The sequence below is a fragment of the Bos indicus x Bos taurus genome, chromosome 2 (assembly GCF_003369695.1).
Source record: "Bos indicus x Bos taurus breed Angus x Brahman F1 hybrid chromosome 2, Bos_hybrid_MaternalHap_v2.0, whole genome shotgun sequence".
NCBI lineage: Eukaryota > Metazoa > Chordata > Mammalia > Artiodactyla > Bovidae > Bos > Bos indicus x Bos taurus.
Window position 1 is genome coordinate 19,062,576 of NC_040077.1, and position 19,552 is coordinate 19,082,127.

Here is a 19,552-nt window from a genome sequence, read left to right on the forward strand (position 1 = left end):
GTGCAATTGTGCGGTAGTTTGAGCATTCCTTGTCATTGCCTTTCTTTGGGATTGGAATGAAAACTGACCTATTCCAGTCCTGTGGCCACTGCTGAGTTTTCCAAATTTGCTGGCATATTGAGTGCAGCACTTTCACAGCATCATCTTTCAGGATTTGGAATAGCTCAACTGGAATTCCATCACCTCCACTAGCTTTGTTCATAGTGATGCTTTCTAAGGCCCACTTGACTTCACATTCCAGGATGTCTGGCTCTAGGTCAGTGATCACACCATCGTGATTATCTGGGTTGTGAAGATCTTTTTTGTACAGTTCTTCTGTGTATTCTTGCCATCTCTTCTTAATATCTTCTGCTTCTGTTAGGTCCATACCATTTCTGTCCTTTATCGAGCCCATCTTTGCATCAAATTTTCCTTTGGTATCTCTGATTTTCTTGAAGAGATCTCTAGTCTTTCCCATTCTGTTGTTTTCCTCTATTTCTTTGCATTGATTGCTGAAGAAGGCTTTCTTATCTCTTCTTGCTATTCTTTGGAACTCTGCATTCAGATGGAAGAGAAAATATACACATTCAAATGTATCAGTTTTATGAAGTTTATACCCTGTCTTCCAAACTTTTGCCAAAATGATTATTAAAAAAAAAAAAAAAAACAACCACTATATCATGGTATTGTCCTGCTTAAAAACCTCAGATTACTACCACCATCTATAAGATACCTCCCAGACTCCTGGGTTAACCCTCTCATTCTGAGGCCCCTGCCTCTTGACCTCTTGTCACGTCACCCAGGCACTTTTGGCCCCAAAACACAGGGCTCACAAACCCTTTCAGCTGTCTTCCTTTGCCTTTGCTTATCCCTCCCTCCCTCTTCTTTTTGTCTGGAAGAAGTCACCCCAAACTGTCCCCTCCTCTGAGAAAGCTTTTCTCCCCTCAGCACTCTACCGATCTCTGCATAACTACATGTAACCCTCTGTGTTGTGGTCATCTTTCTGTCTGTCTTTTCTGTTTTCCTTCTGCATTAGATTAGTTTCCTGGAACCATCATAGTCCTGGTTCCCAGAACAGTGCCCAGTATATTCAAACCTCTATCAGCTGAATAAACGAGTGAAGAAACAGAAGGGAAAATAATGCAACACAGGACCACAGAATTAATAAGCAGTGGAATGTACGAAGTAGGGTTATAGTGTCATTTTAAATTATTATCTATAAATACATAAAACCTTTCATCAGAGTGTGCACTGCTATATTCCTGCCCATAATCTGAAGTATATGGCCTATGCTATCTTTTTAGAGAGTGGTTTGGTTCTCATCATGGTTGAATTGGCCCTTAATTCTAGTGTAAAAAGACCAGTTTATAGCCATGAATTTTTCAGAGCTTTAACTTTTTCAACTAGGAAATACATAAAATTTTCTTTGCTTCCAGCGTTGGCTGAAAATATAGTTATTTTAATATCCAAGTTAATAGGGAGAGCTAACACATGTACACAGATTTCAAGAAGTTTTATATATATACATACAATTTCATGAAGTTACAATACAATGAAACACTAAATTATCATGATTAAAATATAACTTTCCATTGACTTAGAAGACTTTTCAGATCCTCCAGTGCCTGACAGTTATCAAAACAAACATGAAATAGCAATGTGCTCTGCAGGACGAAGTGCTGAATAGCCGAGAGGGCACATTATTAGAAGAACATTCACGTTCATGTCACGCCCTGCATCGGGCATGGTATGTGGCCAGTGAAGGCATCACACACCTTTGGCTATATCTCACGGTTCTTCCTGCATACCTGACATGCCAGACTGTTTGATTTTGGAGAAAGTCTTCCACCTCCAAAAAATGACTATGATTTGATAAAGCAACCAGCTCTGTGTACATTTTTTTTGTAAACAAAATGGACTTTGATTTATTTCAAGTAGCTTTTAAAAACCTTTTATTTATACAGTAGGACTCAATTTCTATTCATATGCATTTTATGAGCCCAAAACTGCCATCATGAATCTATATTAAAATGCTGGAATCTGGTTTAAAAAAAAAAGGTTCTAATACACTCCCTAATAAGGCTTTTGAAGGTAGAATTTAAGATAAGATCTGATTCTTCCTATCCAGTTGACCAGCATAAATAACTCTTTTTAAAAGTGTTTCTGCTTTGAACTTATGAAGCTAAAAATCACTTAACCCCAAGTCCATACAAGGCTTGGAATGTTGTCTTAAGTTACTTTCCAGTTCCTCTAGAAAGCATATTTTAAATGCTGATTTACCTCTTCATGACCTCTCTTCTCCTAAGAAGAAAATGGAAAGAAGGAAGAAAGTAAGGGAGGAAAGGAGAGAGGGACGGAGTAAAGGAGGGAGGAAGGAAAGAAAAAAGGGTGGGGTGGGAAAGAGGGAGAAAGAAGAAAACTTTCATTTTTCACTAGGAAAAGAATCAAGTCCTTTTTTAAAGATTGATTTTTGCATTCTAGGGGTGCCTCTCCAAAATTTCTGCAATTTAATGTTCATTTGAAGGGTCAGCATTGTTTTTGCTCCTGGGAAGTGAGGCATGAAATAAACATAAAGTATTCTCATTATGCTGTTGCCAAACAGGTCCTCTATATTGTTTGAAATGTTTCCTAAGAGAATTCAAGGAGGCAATATCTGGATCCTCAGCTATCACTACTCTTATATTTAGTTATCAGAGCTGCAGCTGTAAGATATTAAATAAATCACTCAAGGCACATTGCCTCATCTTAACAAGCAGATGCTAAATGACAATGTGACCAGAGGGAGCCAGGCTCTCAACCTCATGTACAGTGACCATGGCAGCCCAACTGCTGTGCTCACTGTTTTTCATTATAGATGATAATTTAAAATGTTGAGTCTGTTAGGCAGTGTCTAAAACAAAGTTAAAGATGTCTATCAGACTGAGCTTTTGGAAAAGAATTTCAGTATTACAGTCCAGAAAGATACAAAGGTGTCCCTGTGTATACTATCTCAGCAAGCAGACACCTGTTGAATACTGACTCTAGTGGCCACTGGATAAGGGCTTGCTTAAATTTTAAAGTTTACAAGCATTGTAATTTGACCCCAACTCTGTGAAGGAAGAAAATACTTCATTCTGGATCCTATAATATCTATGGTCTTAGTTTTATATAGGAGGAAATGAAAACCTACAGAAACTAACAGACTTAACCAGAGTGAAGCGGTTAGTACACAGCAGAGCCAAAATTTCAAAGCCAAGTCCTCTCAGCCTTATTTTGCTGCTTTTTCCCACCATACTGCCCCGAGGAAGTGAAAGGCAACTCCATTTTTGTACAGCAGAGCTGTACCTCAGAAACCTCCCATTTACAAAATAAAACTCTGAGTTCTTCAGAGAGGAGGATACAAGGATCTGAGTAGAGATTCTAGAGAGAGCAGTTCATGGAGTGCTGAATGAGCTAATAGGTTCTGTTTAGCTAGTTACCAGAGAAATACTTTCTCAGAAAGATTTTATGTTAAGTTGTCCTTGACCAAACACTTTGATCTGTGATGGAGTTGATGTTGCCAATTAACAACGGCAGATCGACCTCCCTAGTGTATTCCACACCCTTCTGGGAATTCCATTAATAAAATAACAAGGGAAAAAAATTGGGGGGGCGGATTTTTAAAGATATAAACATTCTCGGGAAATGAAAAGAAGCTGGAAGAATTTTAAGGAACTCTGATAGAAAAAGCCTACCGTGCCTTGAACAGTCTGTAAGTAAGGATGTTAACAACCTGCTGTTGAGGACCCAGAAGGAAATCGAGGATGTCAGGAGAGAAAATATATATGGCCTCAGAGAATACCTAACTCCTCAAGAGCAGATTGTAGGGACAAGTCAGGACTCACGTTCTCTTCTTCCTGTGATGCCCCCTCAAGCTGTTGTCCACATGCAAACACATTTTCATCCAGGAACACCAGTGTATTCTGCTCTAGCCACTTAACATAAACTTCAAAATGTGTTTCCAAATGCCTAACATAATTTGCACATTATCCTTTGAAATGGCAGCCTAGAATTCCAAAGAGTGACTTGTCACAATTTATTCTATCATTTCCTACTTTTTTTGGTTGTTTTGTTGTTTTTCCTAATTGAGATAATTATAAAATGAGCACTTTTGTTCAATATTTTATTGACTTATTTAATGCTATTAAGTGTGGTTAGAAATAGTAGTGTTGCATTCCTTAAAAAAAAAAAAAGATATAAATTCTCAAAGACAATAGAATGTAAGAGGGCATAAAATATCCTCAAAATTGGAGGCTGGAAAGGAAGTTATGTCCCAGGATGGCTGCAGAAGGGAACATCAATAGGAAGAGAACTGATCTGTCTTTCAGAAGGAGTAGGCTCAGGATGGCAAGGGTCCAGTTCAGCCAGGAGGGAGTCTATTAATTTCCTACTGCTGCCTAACAAAATACAAGAAACTGGGTGGCTTAACACACCAGAAATCTACTCTCTCACAGTTCTGGAGACTAGAAGTCAGAAATCAAGGGGTCAGCAGGGCCAATTCTTTCTGGCAGCTCTGCAAGAAAATCCATTCCATACCTCTCTCCTGGCTTCTGGAGCCTTTGGCATTCCTTGGTATGCAGCTGTGTCGCTTCCATATCCACCTCTGTCTTCACATGACATTCTCCCACATCTCTGTGTCCCTGTGTCTTCATATGACCTTCTTATAAGGACACCAGCCACTGGATTTCGGGCCCACCCTAATGCAGTATGTCTTTGTCTTATGTGTGCAGGCTCAGTTGCTCAATCGTATCTGACTCTTTACGACCTTGTAAACTATAGCCCGCCAGGCTCCTCTGTCCGTAGGATTCTCCAGGCAAGAATACTGGAGTGAGTTGCCATTTCCTACTCCAGGGGATCTTCTCCACCCAGGGATTGAACCCACGTCTCCTGTATCTCCTGCATTGGCAGGTGGATTCTTTACCACTGAGCTACCTGGGAAGCCCCTGATAACATCTGCAATGACTCTATTTTCAAATATGGTCACATTCCCAAGTACCAGGGTTAGGAATTCAGCATCTCTCTCTGTTTTTTTGAGGGGAGGGTGTGTGTCACAATTCGATCCATCGTAAAGAGACTGAAGCTTGAGCCTGGAAACAAGGAGAAGTTGGAAATGGGGTTCCTGGAGTCTCCTACTCTCCACACAGCCAGGTAAATAGCCTTTGCAGCCGCTGCCAACTCAGGAGACCAGAGGGCTCTTCTCTCAGAGCATTAACTGGGAGAACCTGTAACTGAAATTAGAAGTCTGTGGAATGACTGACTAGACCCCAGGGGGCCTCCGCATACTCCACACCCGCCCCCCCCCCGCCCGCCCTACTTTGCACTCAAGATGCCAGAGGCCAGACAGCCCCAGAGGCAGAAAAGTGGGATTCCTCTTCAGGGAAGGAGAACAGCTGCAGAGAGAAGACCTGTGTGTACTTGCACTTGGGATTCCCTCAGTGAGAGTTTTGGCTCCCTGCAGAACGCCCTTAAGATGAAGCCTCACCACCACCCCCACCCCCCCCCCCCCCCCGCCGCAGCAACAACCACAGCCTCTCTGCTCCCCCGGCCCACTTTACTCACTACCCAGAAGCTCCCCCGGCCCACTTTACTCACTACCCAGAACAAGTCTTTCAGTGCTGCGTGCTTAAATAATATGCTAACACATTAGGGCCACAGCATGTTTGAAAAGAGCTTCCAATGTGAAGGAATGGAAGTGAATCAAAACACTGAATGAAAAACATACAGGAGATGCAAAAAACAAAGACAACTTCAGAAAGCCTCTCCTATCATCAAAAAGACAAGTATATTATAAATTAGGACCTAATGCCTGATGTTTTCCTTCTCCAGTACTTTCTAGTTGCTATGTCATGATTTTCTCCTCCTCGGGGACCTCCTATCCTGGGCTCTCCTGACTCCGCCCCACTGCCAGTGGCCTCCACTCAGACCTTGTCAGGCTCACAGCCTCTCCCCACTCTCACCCACTAGATTCCATCATCATAACACCCGCCTTATCTTCCTAGGGCAAATCTGACTGTGGGCCCTTCAGATCCTCCCTTCCCATCAGAGAAGAAAAAATCCAAGCTGGCACATTGGCCTGCCCGTGCTCACCTCCTCGCCCTCCACCCTGAGCCCTCTGCTCTTGACACACCCGCCACTGTTGTTGTTGATCAGTCACCAAGTTGTGTCTGACTCTTCACGACCCCACGGCCTGCAGCACGCCAGGTTTCCCTGTCCCTCACCATCTCCTAGAGTTTGTCCAATTTCATGCTCATTCAATCGGGGATGCCACCCAACTCTGTTGCCCTGTTCTTCTGCCTTCAATCTTTCCCAGCATCAGGGTCTTTTCCAATGAGTTGACCCTTTGCATCAGGTGGCCAAAGTATTGGAGCTTCAGCATCAGTCCCTCCAAAGAGTATTCAGGGTTGATTTCCTTTAAGATCAACTGGCTTGATCTCCTTGCTGTCCAGGGGACTCTCAAGAGTCTTCTCTAGCACCACAGTTCGAAAGCATCAATTCTTCTTTATTGTCCAGCTCTCACATCCATACGTGACTACTGGAAAAACCATAACCTTGACTGTATGGACCTTTGTTGGCAAAGTGATGTCTTTGCTTTTTTACTCCCCTACTCATAGTCCAAGCCCATGTCTTTGCTCACACAGGTGCCTCTGCCAGGCCCACCCTTCCCTCTTCTCTCCAGCAAGTCCTTCTCTAACTGCAGGAATCTGCTCAGGTGACAAGCTTCCCCCAGGAGGTAGATATCCTGGTCTCCAGGGCCCACTGCATTTTCCATTATTAGCACATTATTCTCGTTTGCATTCCCTGTGTCTGTTACTCAGCCGTAATACCTTCGCACACTGCATGCCCCCAACCTCCGCCTTGCCCCAGCTAGAGCAGCGGTCTCTAGTTGTAACTCAGCTGCCTGCCGTGAGACCCCTCGGGGCTGCCTCCATCAGCAACACAGCCAACATAGCAACAGGATGGGGAAGGAATGGGTTATTGCAAAGCTGTTAGGAAGATCTTGCGTTTCCCCAGCATCTCGTGCCTTCCGTGTTGTCTGACATAACCCACCATTCCTGAGCTGCCCTGTGGTGGGCTTTAGCATTTCCGTCTTTATTTCACGGCTGAGAAGCTAGGGAGGTTATACTTGCTGCTCAGAATCGCCCCAATGAATTAGGAGGAGCTTCAGCAAATGAATGCCTCCCACCAGCAAAGGGAGGGCTAAGCCACAGAACCAGAAAATAACGGAAGAGGGAGAATGATTCTCCAAGTCCCTGACTTCATATGTCACCTGTGATCACACTATAGATGGTCTGAACAGCTGAAAAACCTAATATGACATGAGAAAGAGAGCAACAGAGACATACAGAGAAGAAAGAGGCAGAGGGAAAAGAGAAAAGATGAACAACAAAGGCTTTTATAAATCCCCCCTCCTTACTTGTAGTGAAACCTACAGCTCCTTATGCTCCACACTATTTTCATGGTGATCACCCTGGGCTTTTAGGCTCGACTGTGAAAGTATTAATAACTCCACTGTGCTACATTTGTAAGGCATTTGGCCTTACAAAGTGACTTTCTTTTTTGGAGTAAATGCAATTGATGATAGTTAATATCAACCTTTCCAAAAGTCTGAACCAAGGGAGACGGGATTTGTGGAAATGCTTTTGGAAAAGTAAACTTTACATGCTGAAGCCCTCCATACATATGAGCCGTTATACTTGTTATTAGCATTAATAGCATCTCTAAGCCTCAGTAGCCTCAGTTGGAACTTTGGATAAAAAAATAGCGAACTGCGGGTCTCACCAAGATGTAGTGAAGCTATAACAATAACATTTCCTGGACACTTCTTGTGTGCCAGGCACTAGACTGACTTTCCAAGTCTGATTAAATTTTCTTAGCAAAATCAAGGATGGGGAAGGAATGCATTATCACAAAGCTGCTATGAAGATTTTGCATGCCTGATATAACCCACCACTCCTGAGCTGCGCTGTGGGAAACTTCAGCATTTCTGATCAAGATTGATTTAACTTTCTTAGCCATATCAAGATAGATTCTACTACCACCCCCCTTTTCATATGTGAAAGCTGAAGCTAGAGAGTTCCTATAACATGCCTAAGAGTACACAGATATTAAGTAACAGAGCTTAGATTTTTTATTTGAGCCTTCACATCTGGGCTTATGGTTGATAGAACCTTGTTGCCACCTGAGCGGCTGTGTATGCAGGCATCAGTGTACAGACCTCAGGTCCTTACTGAATCACCTGAAATGGAAACAACGCTATCGTCATACTGAAATGCTTGCCTAGAAGCAAACTTGCAAATCATCTGTAGGGGAGTGAAACCCTGAAAGTTCCCTTGTCACCTGACTTGATGGTGGCAAAGCTAGGTTTAGAAACCAAGACTTTGACCTTCGGTGTAGGGTTTGCCCTGATATACTCTGCTACTGCTAAGTCGCTTCAGTCGTGCCCGACTCTGTGTGACCCCATAGATGGCAGCCCACCAGGCTCCCCCGTCCCTGGGATTCTCTAGGCAAGAGCACTGGAGTGGGTTGCCATTTCCTTCTCCACTGCATGAAAGTGAAAAGTGAAAGTGAAGTCGCTCAGTCGTGTCTGACTCTTAGCGACCCCATGGACTGCAGCCCACCAGGCTCCTCCGTCCATGGGATTTTCCAGGCAAGAGTACTGGAGTGGGGTGCCATTGCCTTCTCCGATATACTCCACTACCTACATATAAAATTTGAAGCATATTATCGCCAAGTTTTCAAAGCCGTCCTGAAGGAACAAAGTTTAAAAAGCATATCTGTCTGAGTAATGATGCAGATTTCAAACACACAGCAAGCAGATGGAAGCAGGGAGTTTGTTTTAAAGGACAGCATGGTGAACCAAGATGTCTCTAAGAACAGGGGAAATGGAATGAAAAGTCAGCAAGCAAGGTAGAAAAGACAGCCCTGAGAGGGCCTGAGAAACTGAACACAAAATCTGAAGGAAGATAAATGGATAATTTAACAGCCGTTCAGTTTTTAAGAAAGACAAAGAACAAGCTACATTGCATCAGAAAAGGCCTAGAAATGATGATGGATGGGGCCCTTCAAAGGAGTGGTGAACACAACAGAATCACAGTCGCCTGCACAATTCCCAGCTGAGGGCAAATTTGAGGAACTAAATAAGGATATGAGACTGATACGGATTGAAGAGTTTTTCAAAATCCATTTAATGGCCAGGCAGGGGACATTGATTGCTTTTCAGAGGAAATGTTTAGAATCAATGAGTAGTCGGCCCTTATCGGAATGTGGACGGGGGAGAGGGACCGAGGCTTACAACATTAGCATGCTGTGCATTAAGGTACTGAGATAATTGTTGAATTATGGTAGCAAAGCACTAAATTATTTTGATCTTTATGAAATAAGTATTTCTCTTTTTTATCCTGTACTCGTGAGCTTTATGAACAATGAAATGACTTGCTAGTTGAATAATTCTAATGCATGATCAAAGGTTGCTAATTCTATTATCAGTGCACGTTAAACTTTTAAATAAAATAGTTTAGTCTTAAATAGTTGATACATGCCCAGTGAACAAAATTCACAAAAGGCACAAAAGTATTAGAGAGAAGACGTACTGCCTCATACTTCTGTCCCGGTCACCCAGGTCTTCTCCCTCAGGGCAACCACTGTTACCCAATTTCATCCAAAGATAATCTATGTAGAAGCAGAAATATAGTGTTTTTTTTAGCTTTTTCTTTTATTCAGATATAGTTGGTGTATAATACACATATGGATATAACACACACGTATATGTGTGTATATATCTATATATACACATTTATGAATGTCTATCCTGCTCCATACATTATTTTTTTTACCCTTAATATATTTTTGAGATTACTCCTTTTTCATGTCCAGACAGCAGCTATCTCATTAGTTTTGATGGCTGCAGAATATCAGATTTTAAAGATGTAAAAATGAGTTATTTAATCGATAACTATTATTTCTGAACACTGATGTTGTTTCTAATGATTTGCTATTAACAGAGTGCTATAAATATCCTTGTAAATGCATCATCTTCATACTTTATTTATAAAATAAATATCTAGACGTGGAATAACTGGGCACTTGGCATATGGGCATTGGGAATTTTGATAGATATTGCCAACTTTCTCTCTGTGGAGTTGGAACCAATTTATATTTCCACCAGCGATGGCTGAGGTGCCTCTTCATCTATACTCTTACCAAGACAAGCTATTATCAAACTTCTTGAATGCTGCCAATATGATGGTGCAAAATCTATCTCATTATAGTTTTAATGTGTATTTTCCATACCATAAATGAGTTTGATCATGTTTTTAGTATAGATTTATTTACTTAGGAGTAATTGTATTTTTTTCTATAAATGCTCCACATTTTGCCCTTTTTTTATTGGGCTGGTGGTCTTTTCTTATTTATTTGTAGGAGCTCACTGCATATTAAAGAAATAGACTTTTATCTGTAGCAAAAGTGGCAATTCCACTCCCCCCCAGGTTGTCATTTATCTTTTCACTTTTCACTCTGTTTATGCTATACAGAAATACATTGATTTTATGTAGTCAAACTCGTCTCCTATGACTTCTGGATTTTATCATACAGATCATGACTTTCCCATTCCAAAATTAGAAAGTCTTTAAATTCTCAGAACTTCTTTCAGTACCTTATGGTTTCATTTTTTATATTATATCTGTGACTCATCTGGTTTTACTTTATTGTGTTGGATACAAAGTTTGTAGATGGCTACCCAGTTTTCCCATCAGTTTTTTCCTAATCTTTTCCCCTATGATTTAAAAGATCACCTTCATCATATACCAAATTCCCTTAAACAATTCTAGTTTAACTCTTTCTATTCCGTTCTATTACTCTCTCTGCCTAGTCATGCTGTTTTAATTAATATTGCTTTAGATAATATGTATGTGTGTGTGTGTGTATATATATATATATTATTTTTTTTTTTTGGCTGTGCTGGCTCTTTACTGCAGGGCTACTCTCTCGTTGTCTTGTGAGGGCTTCTTACTGCACTGGCTTCTCCTGCCGTGAAGCACGGGCTCTAGGGGATGAGGGCTTCAGAGCTGTGGCAAGTGGGCTCAGCAGTTGCAGCTCCCGGGCTCTAGAGCACAGACTCGGTAACTGTAGCTTATCAGCTTAGTTGCTCTTTAGCATGTGGGATCCTCCTGGACCAGGGATCGAACCCGTGTTTCTCTCATTGGCAGGCGGATTCTCCGTCACTGAGTCACTGAGGCAGTCCCTAGAATATACTTTAATGATAAGCCTAGTTTCACCTTCCCCGTTTCTCTTTCAGTAGTTTCTAAGTATTCTTGCTTATTTTTCCATAGAAGCTCTGTAATTTAGTTCAAAAACAAATCTAGTTTGTCTCTTTATTGGGATAAATGATCAACAGCTGAAGGTTAAATGAATACAAAACTTCCCAACATTGAGATGAAAAATGGTGCCTATTAGGAAGTTTTTGTTCATAATATTCTAATATTCTCTTCGTTAAACTGAACTTTAAAATTTAATTTAAAAATATTCAGAGTATTCGTCCTGCTGTTCCCACACATAAAAACTTTCCCCATATCTTAGTTTTGGGGAGAGTTAGCAATATAATACAGAGAAGGCAATGGCACCCCACTCCAGTACTCTTGCCTGGAAAATCCCATGGGCAGAGGAGCCTGGTGGGCTGCAGTCCATGGGGTCACTAAAGAGTCAGACGACTGACCGACTTCACTTTCACTTTTCACTTTCATGCAATGGAGAAGGAAATGGCAACCCGCTCCAGTGTTCTTGCCTGGAGAATCCCAGGGACAGGGGAGCCTGGTGGGCTGCCGTCTATGGGGTCGCACAGAGTCGGACATGACTGAAGCTACTTAGCAGCAGCAGCAATATAATAAAGAAGCCACAATAGCGTCTCTTCCTCAGATCTTAAAGCTGACCCCTTTCTATGAACAAAATGCCAGCTAATGATACACCCAGTGGAATGTGTAAAATATTCTTTGTCTTCTTATTCTTTCTCCTCCAAATCTTTATTTATCATGCTGTAAAATTAATAAAAAGTAGTTTCTCTTGCCATATGGAAAGAGACCACTAAAATAATAGAGGATTTTTGTCTCCAAGGATGTTCATCTAAAGACAAGCATCCCTCATGGATACTTTGGTTCTGATTCTCTATTGTTCTAGGGCAGTGGGATGCACAGCCTTTGATGGCTCCCTCCCTGTCTCAGATCTGAGCCCTGGTTGGTGCTGACAACAAGGACCACCTTTAAACTCACAAGAAATGCTCAGGCATCATGAGATTTGCCCTGCACACACCAAGCAGTTCATTAGTACAAATATCAGGTAAAAAACAGAAGAGCAAGTGTTAATAGGGTATTATAGAATCCATTCTTGGAGGTACCTTGATAGTTTACTCAGAAAACCACTCACAGCAAGAGCAAGGAACTCCACATTTTTACAACCCTTTCTGACTCAATGGACATAAATTTGAGCAAACTCCAGGAGATAGTGGAAGACAGGGAAGCCTGGCATGCTGTAGTCCATGGGGTCACCAAGAGCTGGACACCACTGAGCAACTGAACAGCAACAACCCTCTCCCACACAGGCACCCTAGCTGTTATGTTTAGAGAACCTTGAGCCCAAGCTTGTGAGAAGTATACAGAAAGTACATAGTAAACACATGCTTGCAGCTCAACAAACTAAAATTTTTTAATGGTTCTTTTTACACATTGAAATTTGCAAAAACAATAGATGATATATATGTCTATGGCATCTCAAGTGGCATAGTTTTACCGGGAAATATTTCGGTGAATGGAGAGGTAAAATTGTTACCATGTGGCTGTGTTTTACTTACATGTTCCAACCACCGCTTACATGAGGCCCCATTCATCAAAGCCTATGGCTTCTGGGTCAGCAGCTTATTCCTTCCAAGTCCAGATGTTGCCTACACAATGAACATGATTGATTAGCTACCAACGCGCTCTGAAAACCCGACCAACAGGGTAACGTAGGACAGTCTCCTAGAGGGGCTCATTATAGCAGAAGAAGCGGTCCTCCTTGCTCCTGTGCACAGGAGCCTCTTCAGGCTTGCCTGTGATTTACTACTTCAAACCCTCATTTTATTTTCCCAGGGTAAGCTCGAGTAGACGAGTCACAGATAAAAGACTCACTGTCTACACCTAATGCTTGGGAAGTGGTGTTTTTTCATTCCTTAGTGAGGCCTCCTCCCTCCTGGGACTTTGTCCCCTAACAGTGCTGAGGACACTGGAGCAGAAAAGTTGCACCACCGCCCAGACGCTGCTGCCACTTGTGAGATGCAGGCGCCACCAGCGTCCTAGTTGAGATCCCTGGGGGAGACTCCATAGGCTCTGTCCTCAGCCTGCAGCATTCCAGGTCTGCTGTACACTTACCCATGGAAACGCTGACCCTTTTAAGTCGATTTTCCCTAGTCTCAGGTTCCTTATCTGTCAAAACAGGGCCAACATCACGATCTCTGCATTGCTGCGAGGTTTAACGAGCTCACATCTGGAGGGGCCCTAGGATGGCACCCGGACACAGAACACATTCAGTATTCAGAAGCTATTAGTCCACTTTGGCCAAATGTGTTTTACTGTCTGTCACTGAGAGCAAGTGTGTGGCCTCGGAACAGACCCAGTCCCGTTTCTTTCAGTGGAACATGGTTTATAAAAGTGTAATATGTTCCATTTGCCACAGGCCCCACCTCTCCCAGCTGTATCTCCCAGTCTATTTCATTCATTAACTTTACTGGCTTGGCTGGGTAGACATTGAGTTTAAGATGCAGGGACAGCAGAGCCTGGTGGGCTGCTGTCTATGGGGTCGCACAGAGTCGGACACGAATGAAGTGACTTAGCAGCAGCAGCAACCCTATATTGTGGAAATAACAATGCTATTAATCCAAGGAGACTAAATTCCTGCCTCATTAATTCCTAATGTTAATGTAATTTATAAATATAAATTTTCCACAAAGCAATCCCTTGAACATATAAATAAAATAAAAGTGAAACAAGTAACCTCTGAGAGATTAAGAAGAACATGGGAAGAGAAAGAAAAGAGGGAGAGAAAATTGCAATAGAGTATTTTCTCTTTTACACGCACTACTAATCTGCTTCAAACCTTGGAGAGAAAATGATCTCATTCTAAGTTATTACTCGGAGAAGGCGATGACACCCCACTCCAGTACTCTTGCCTGGAAAATCCCATGGACGGAGGAGCCTGGTAGGCTGAAGTCCATGGGGTCTCGAAGAGTCGGACGTGACTGAGTGACTTCACTTTCACTTTTCACTTTCATGCATTGGAGAAGGAAATGGCAACCCACTCCAGTGTTATTGCCTGGAGAATCCCAGGGACGGGGGAGCCTGGTGGGCTGCCGTCTATGGGGTCGCACAGAGTTGAACATGACTGAAGCGACTTAGCAGCAGCAGCAGACCGTGCCCTTAGGATTCCAAATATAGATCTGCCTCATTCTTACCCTGGATTCCAATGAACTTGCTTGCCCTCCTCAAACCAAGTATTACCTCTGTGGCTTTATCGTCTTTACTTACGATTCCTATCTGAGTAACTCTGTCACATTATTTAGATTTTAAGTTCTCAAATATCACTAACAAAACAGAAAGCTCTGACAGTAATTTTTGGCACTTGCAAAAATCAGACACAGACAATCTGCTATTGCTGAATAGATCCTACAGCTGTTACTGCTGTAAGGAATCTGCCGAGTTAAGATCACATATAGAAAAAGAGTTTTCTCAGCTGGAAAGAGAATCTCACCTGATGTGATAAATGTGGAGTAATACTGAACTACCACTAAGGAGAAAGTAAAAACAGCTAGTTGCTGTTTTTCCTGTCTGAGTTCACTTGATCATTAGGAACAATCCAGGCTAAATGCATGCCAAGTCACCCCAGACCTCTGAGCGTTCCTTCCTTGCAAGGTGAAATCCCATAGCTCTGCTGACTCACCACTAGGAGAGTTGGCAGTCTCTGCTGGTGTCCCGAGTCCCCATAGCATGGGAGACTAAGACTCAGCAGCCTTTAAAACCTTTTAAAAAGTCTGTTTGGCAGACTCTAGTGGTTCAAGGATAAGGGAGATAAGTGCTAGCTGGTCCCTGACTCTAATGAACTTGGGTGGAGAAGGCTGACCCTTGAGTATTAGCAGCAACTTTTAAAAAATGTGTATTTATTTTTGGCTGTGCTGGGTCTTCATTGCTGCATGCAGGCTTTTTCTAGTTGCAGAGAGTGATGTCTACTCCCTAGTTGCCATGTGCAGGCTTCTCATTGCTGTGGTTTCTCTTGTGCAGCAGGGACTCTAGGCACACGGGCTTCAGTAGTTGCTGCACGTGGGCTCAGCAGTTGCAGCTCACCAACTCCAGAGCGCAGGCTCAGTAGTTGTGGCTCATGGGCTTAGTTGCCCTGCAGCATATGGGATCTTCCCTGACCAGGGATCGAACCAGTGTCTCTTGCATTGCAAGGCGGATTCTTAAAACTCCAGGGATCCCAGCAGCAACTTTTTATGTTGGGAAAATTGAGACTCCCTTATGGCAGCCACCAGTTCAAAGTCCAGTAGGGGATTTCAACCTCAAGTAGTTCCTGCAGGTGACAGAGAACAATAAGGGACAATGGCCAAAGACCCAGTGTTTGGAGCTCAGAGACTCCCTCAATTGAGTTTGAGCAGAAATGGGAATTTGCTGGTTTAAGCAGCCAGGAAACTTAGAGGTACAGCTGACTGGGCGGCATGTGGACAGATCCAGAGGATTCAAAGGCCATCATAAGACAGATGCCCCCATTTCTCTGCCTCTAGCTAGGTATGTTTTGCCTTCATTCTCAGCCAAGCTTTCCTCACACATCCTGGCAGCAATAAGGTCACATGTTCATTCTAGGTATTATCACACCAAGAGAAAGAAGGAAAAGAAAAGCTCATTTCCAGTAGGTCCAGGGGAAACCTTGCAAGACCTTGGATTTCCTTAGCTTGGGTCACATCCGATCCACATCTCTATGTCAATCACTGCTGTTGGTCAGGCCTGAATGACGTACCCACTCAGAGCACATGGAGTGAACTGTTCCCTGAGGGAGGGTAAGAGGACAGTATCTAGCCTCTGCTGCCTACTACAGTTCGCTTATAACCCACTGCCAAAGAAACTTGTCTCACAACTCCTTGATACAAAGATCAATGTGTCCAAGTATCAAGATGGTTAGAACCTCTTGACACATACACAAGTAGCCATAAAATAGAGACCTACATCCTGACATCAATTCTCTCAATCAGGAATTGCATGTGGTACTAGTAACAGAGATCTGCAATCACAATTCAGCTCAGTTCACTCACTCAGTCGTGTCTGGCTCTTTGCAACCCCATGGACTGCATTATGCCAGGCTTCCTACCCATCACCAACTCCCAGAGCTTGCTCAAACTCATGTCCATTGAGTTGGTGATGCCATCCAACCATCTCATCCTCTGCTGTCCCCTTCTCCTCCTGCCCTCAATCTTTCCCAGCATCAGGGTCTTTTCCACTGAGTCAGTTCTTCGCATCAGGTGGCCAAAGTATTGGAGTTTCAGCTTCAGCATCAGGCCTTCCAATGAATACTCAGGACTGATTTCCTTTAGGATGGACTGGTTGGATCTCCTTGCAGTCCAAGGGACTCTCAAGAGTCTTATCCAACACCACAGTTCAAAAGCATCAATTCTTTGGTGTTCAGCTTTCTTTATAGTCCAACTCTCACTTCCATACATGACTACTGGAAAAACCATAGCCTTGACTAGACGGACCTTTGTGGGCAAAGTAATGTTTCTGCTTTTTAATATGCTCTCTAGGTTGGTCATGGCTTTTCTTCCAAGGAGCAAGCGTCTTTTAATTTCATAGCTGCAGTCACCATCTGAAATCACAATAGCTTCAACAAAATAGAAATTTACTTTTCTCTCTGATAATAATAATGCAAATAAGTCAATTCTAGGTTTCTATGATATGGCAGTTCCATAACAGTCAGAGACCCAGGCCCTGTTTATCTTCCCTTAGGACGTGGCTGCCATACTCAAGATTGCCTCATGGTCACAAGATGGTCACTGTAGCTCTTATCTGTACATGTATCTGTAACATGATATTAACCATCATGTTCATATTCCAGCAGCAAGAAGGAGAGAGGGGCAAGGACAAGAGGATGCACCTCCCAAATGAATATACTCTCATTTAAGAGTCTTCTCAGAAGCTTTTTTCCTAAATTCTTCTTGCTCTTCCCTGGCCATTCCTAAGCTTTGCTGTTGTTACTTTTTAGTCGCTAAGTCATGTCTGACTCTTTTATGACCCCGTGGACTGTAGCTGCCATGCTCCTCTGTCCCTGAGATTTTCCAAGCAGGACTGCTGGAATGAGTTGCCCTTTCCTTCTTCAGGGAAGCTACCTGACCCAGGGATCAAGCTCAAGTCTCCTATATTGGCCACAGATTCTTTACCACTGACCAACCAGGGAAGTCCCTAAGCTTAAGAGAGGCTAAAATGCTTACTGGAAAGGCAACTAGCAATCTCTGATAGAGATACCACAGCCCTGGTGGAGTAAATGACTCCCTCCCCAAATGGGAAAGAAGTCATAAGCCTTTTAAACTCCATCGTGTTCTAGCCTGGGGAAAACCCAGCAGTACATGGTGCCTGGAGCAGGTACATGTGTGACATATATAAACGATTATTATTAATTTTCCAGCCTGAGCCAATTACACACTAAAGGTTTGTTTTAAAGGTAGTATATTTAATGTGAACGTCTACAAACATTTATCCAGGAAAGTCTTGGTTCACTTCTGTGTTCACCATTATTGTTTGATTATTTGTTTTTCGAAACAAGTTTTAAAATCTGCTGGAAGCCTCCCGTGGTAGTTAATACATTATCTTAAGCAATTTAATGCAAATTAATTTTTACACAACCTTGAGTTTCAGAGGCCATTGAACTGGGGAGGGAAGGAGTGAGGTTTAGGAGGAATCTGTTTGCTGCCTCCCATCTGGACCCCACAGCCAGCTCCATCTGCTCTCACATGTAGTAACTAACACTTTGGCTACTCCCTTGCCAAACACACCATGTGGAAGTTAGCTTATTTTTTTACTCAGAAAAATGGTAAAATGCACAAAAAAGTGTGCACTTCAGGTTTTCTAGAAGACCCAACGGGATTATTTTAGTGTTTGGTAATTCGGTTTTGTACTACAATGCAAATTTTCCATTCAGCTTTATGGTTCTTTTTTTGTTTTATTTCTGGGTTTCATTACCTTTTAATGCCACAATTCTCCTTTTCTAGTAGGGTCTTGCAACACATTCATATCATATAGGAGCCACCGAAAGGTTCAGGGTAGAGAGCAGCAGGCTCAGATGAATGGTTTTGATTGACCAGGATAGCTGCAATGAGAGTTCATTGGACAGGACTCAAGGGAAGCAGGGAGCCCAGGCAGGGTCAGTGGAGAAGGTGAGGGTCACCTGAGCTTGGGCGATTCAAATGGCGCTAGACTGACACATGGGGGCACTTTGGAAGCAGGATTGAGAGGAGTTGGTGATAGTCTGGATGCGGGGGAAGACAAAGATGTAATGGATGACCTGTAGATTGCCAGGCTGGGCAGTTGGGTGGAGATGCTAATACTTAATTCCCTGAGGGAGTAACCCTGACAGCAGAGGTGGGTTCACAGGAAGGCAATGAGTTGAGTTCAGGACAATTCACGATCTGGCCTTTACAACATGACGGAGGAGTAGAAGGCTGACAAGCCAAATGGGATTCTTAGCAACTACATCATTGCAACATGGCATGTAAAATTCAGGAATATGGCAGATGCAATCGGGACTAATCCTTACCTTTGAGAACCAGGAAAGATTAGCAGTTCAACAGTTCACTAATTGAAAAGTTGGGATTTGCTGCACAATTGGCCACTTCTCTCTGAAGTCACAAACCTTCAGTCGAAGCCTTCTTGTTTCTTGGAGATGCTCTTTACACATGTGAGTGGCCAGTCTTGAGAATTCTAAATAATTTCAGGTCCTGCCACCACTTGCATGCATTCTTGCTTCTCCTGTTGAAGGTTTGAGCAGAGATGACACCAGCTGGTCATGCCACCTATGACTTTCCATTTCAAAATGCCAACCCCCAAGTGGGCTTTTGGACATTTTCAATGAGGAAGTTAAATGATCATGGTTGTAAGTAATCACATCTTCATTACAAGGATATTGCCTCAAACAAGACATTTAAGAGGGGCTCCAAGTCTATTTTTAAATTTTACCCCCCCAATCGGTATTTTAAAAATATTTTAATTTCTCTTTTCTCTACCATGCCATCATATCTGTTAGTTTCTGATTATTTCTCTTGAGTAGGGTGGGGAATGGAGGAAATCAGAAAATACAGTTCTTATTGCCAACACCCTGGGAATATATGAATCAACAATAGGAAGTAAAAACCATCTTCTCTCTTTGGCCTTTAAAAAAAATAAATAGCCAGCTCAGATAATTGCCTCAAAGTTTTTTTAAAAGGTATTAATGATGTAGTTGGACATTTTCAGGTTCAAAGGAAGTCTTTGAACTGCCTTTAGTTTGGTGGGGTTCC

At 42.6% G+C, this 19,552-nt stretch overlaps 1 protein-coding gene and 1 long non-coding RNA gene across 2 annotated transcripts in view; one reads left to right on the top strand and one right to left on the bottom strand.

The window, feature by feature from the left end:
* Positions 1–19,552, top strand: part of PDE11A (phosphodiesterase 11A) — a 422,322-nt gene that overhangs the window by 396,867 nt on the left and 5,903 nt on the right. The gene's annotated exons all lie outside the window — the stretch shown is intronic.
* On the bottom strand, positions 498–15,300 carry LOC113901909. Its single transcript, XR_003513588.1, has 3 exons — positions 14,959–15,300; positions 12,839–12,928; positions 498–534 (listed from the first exon to the last, which is right to left on the bottom strand). It is a non-coding gene; the product is annotated as an uncharacterized LOC113901909 (long non-coding RNA).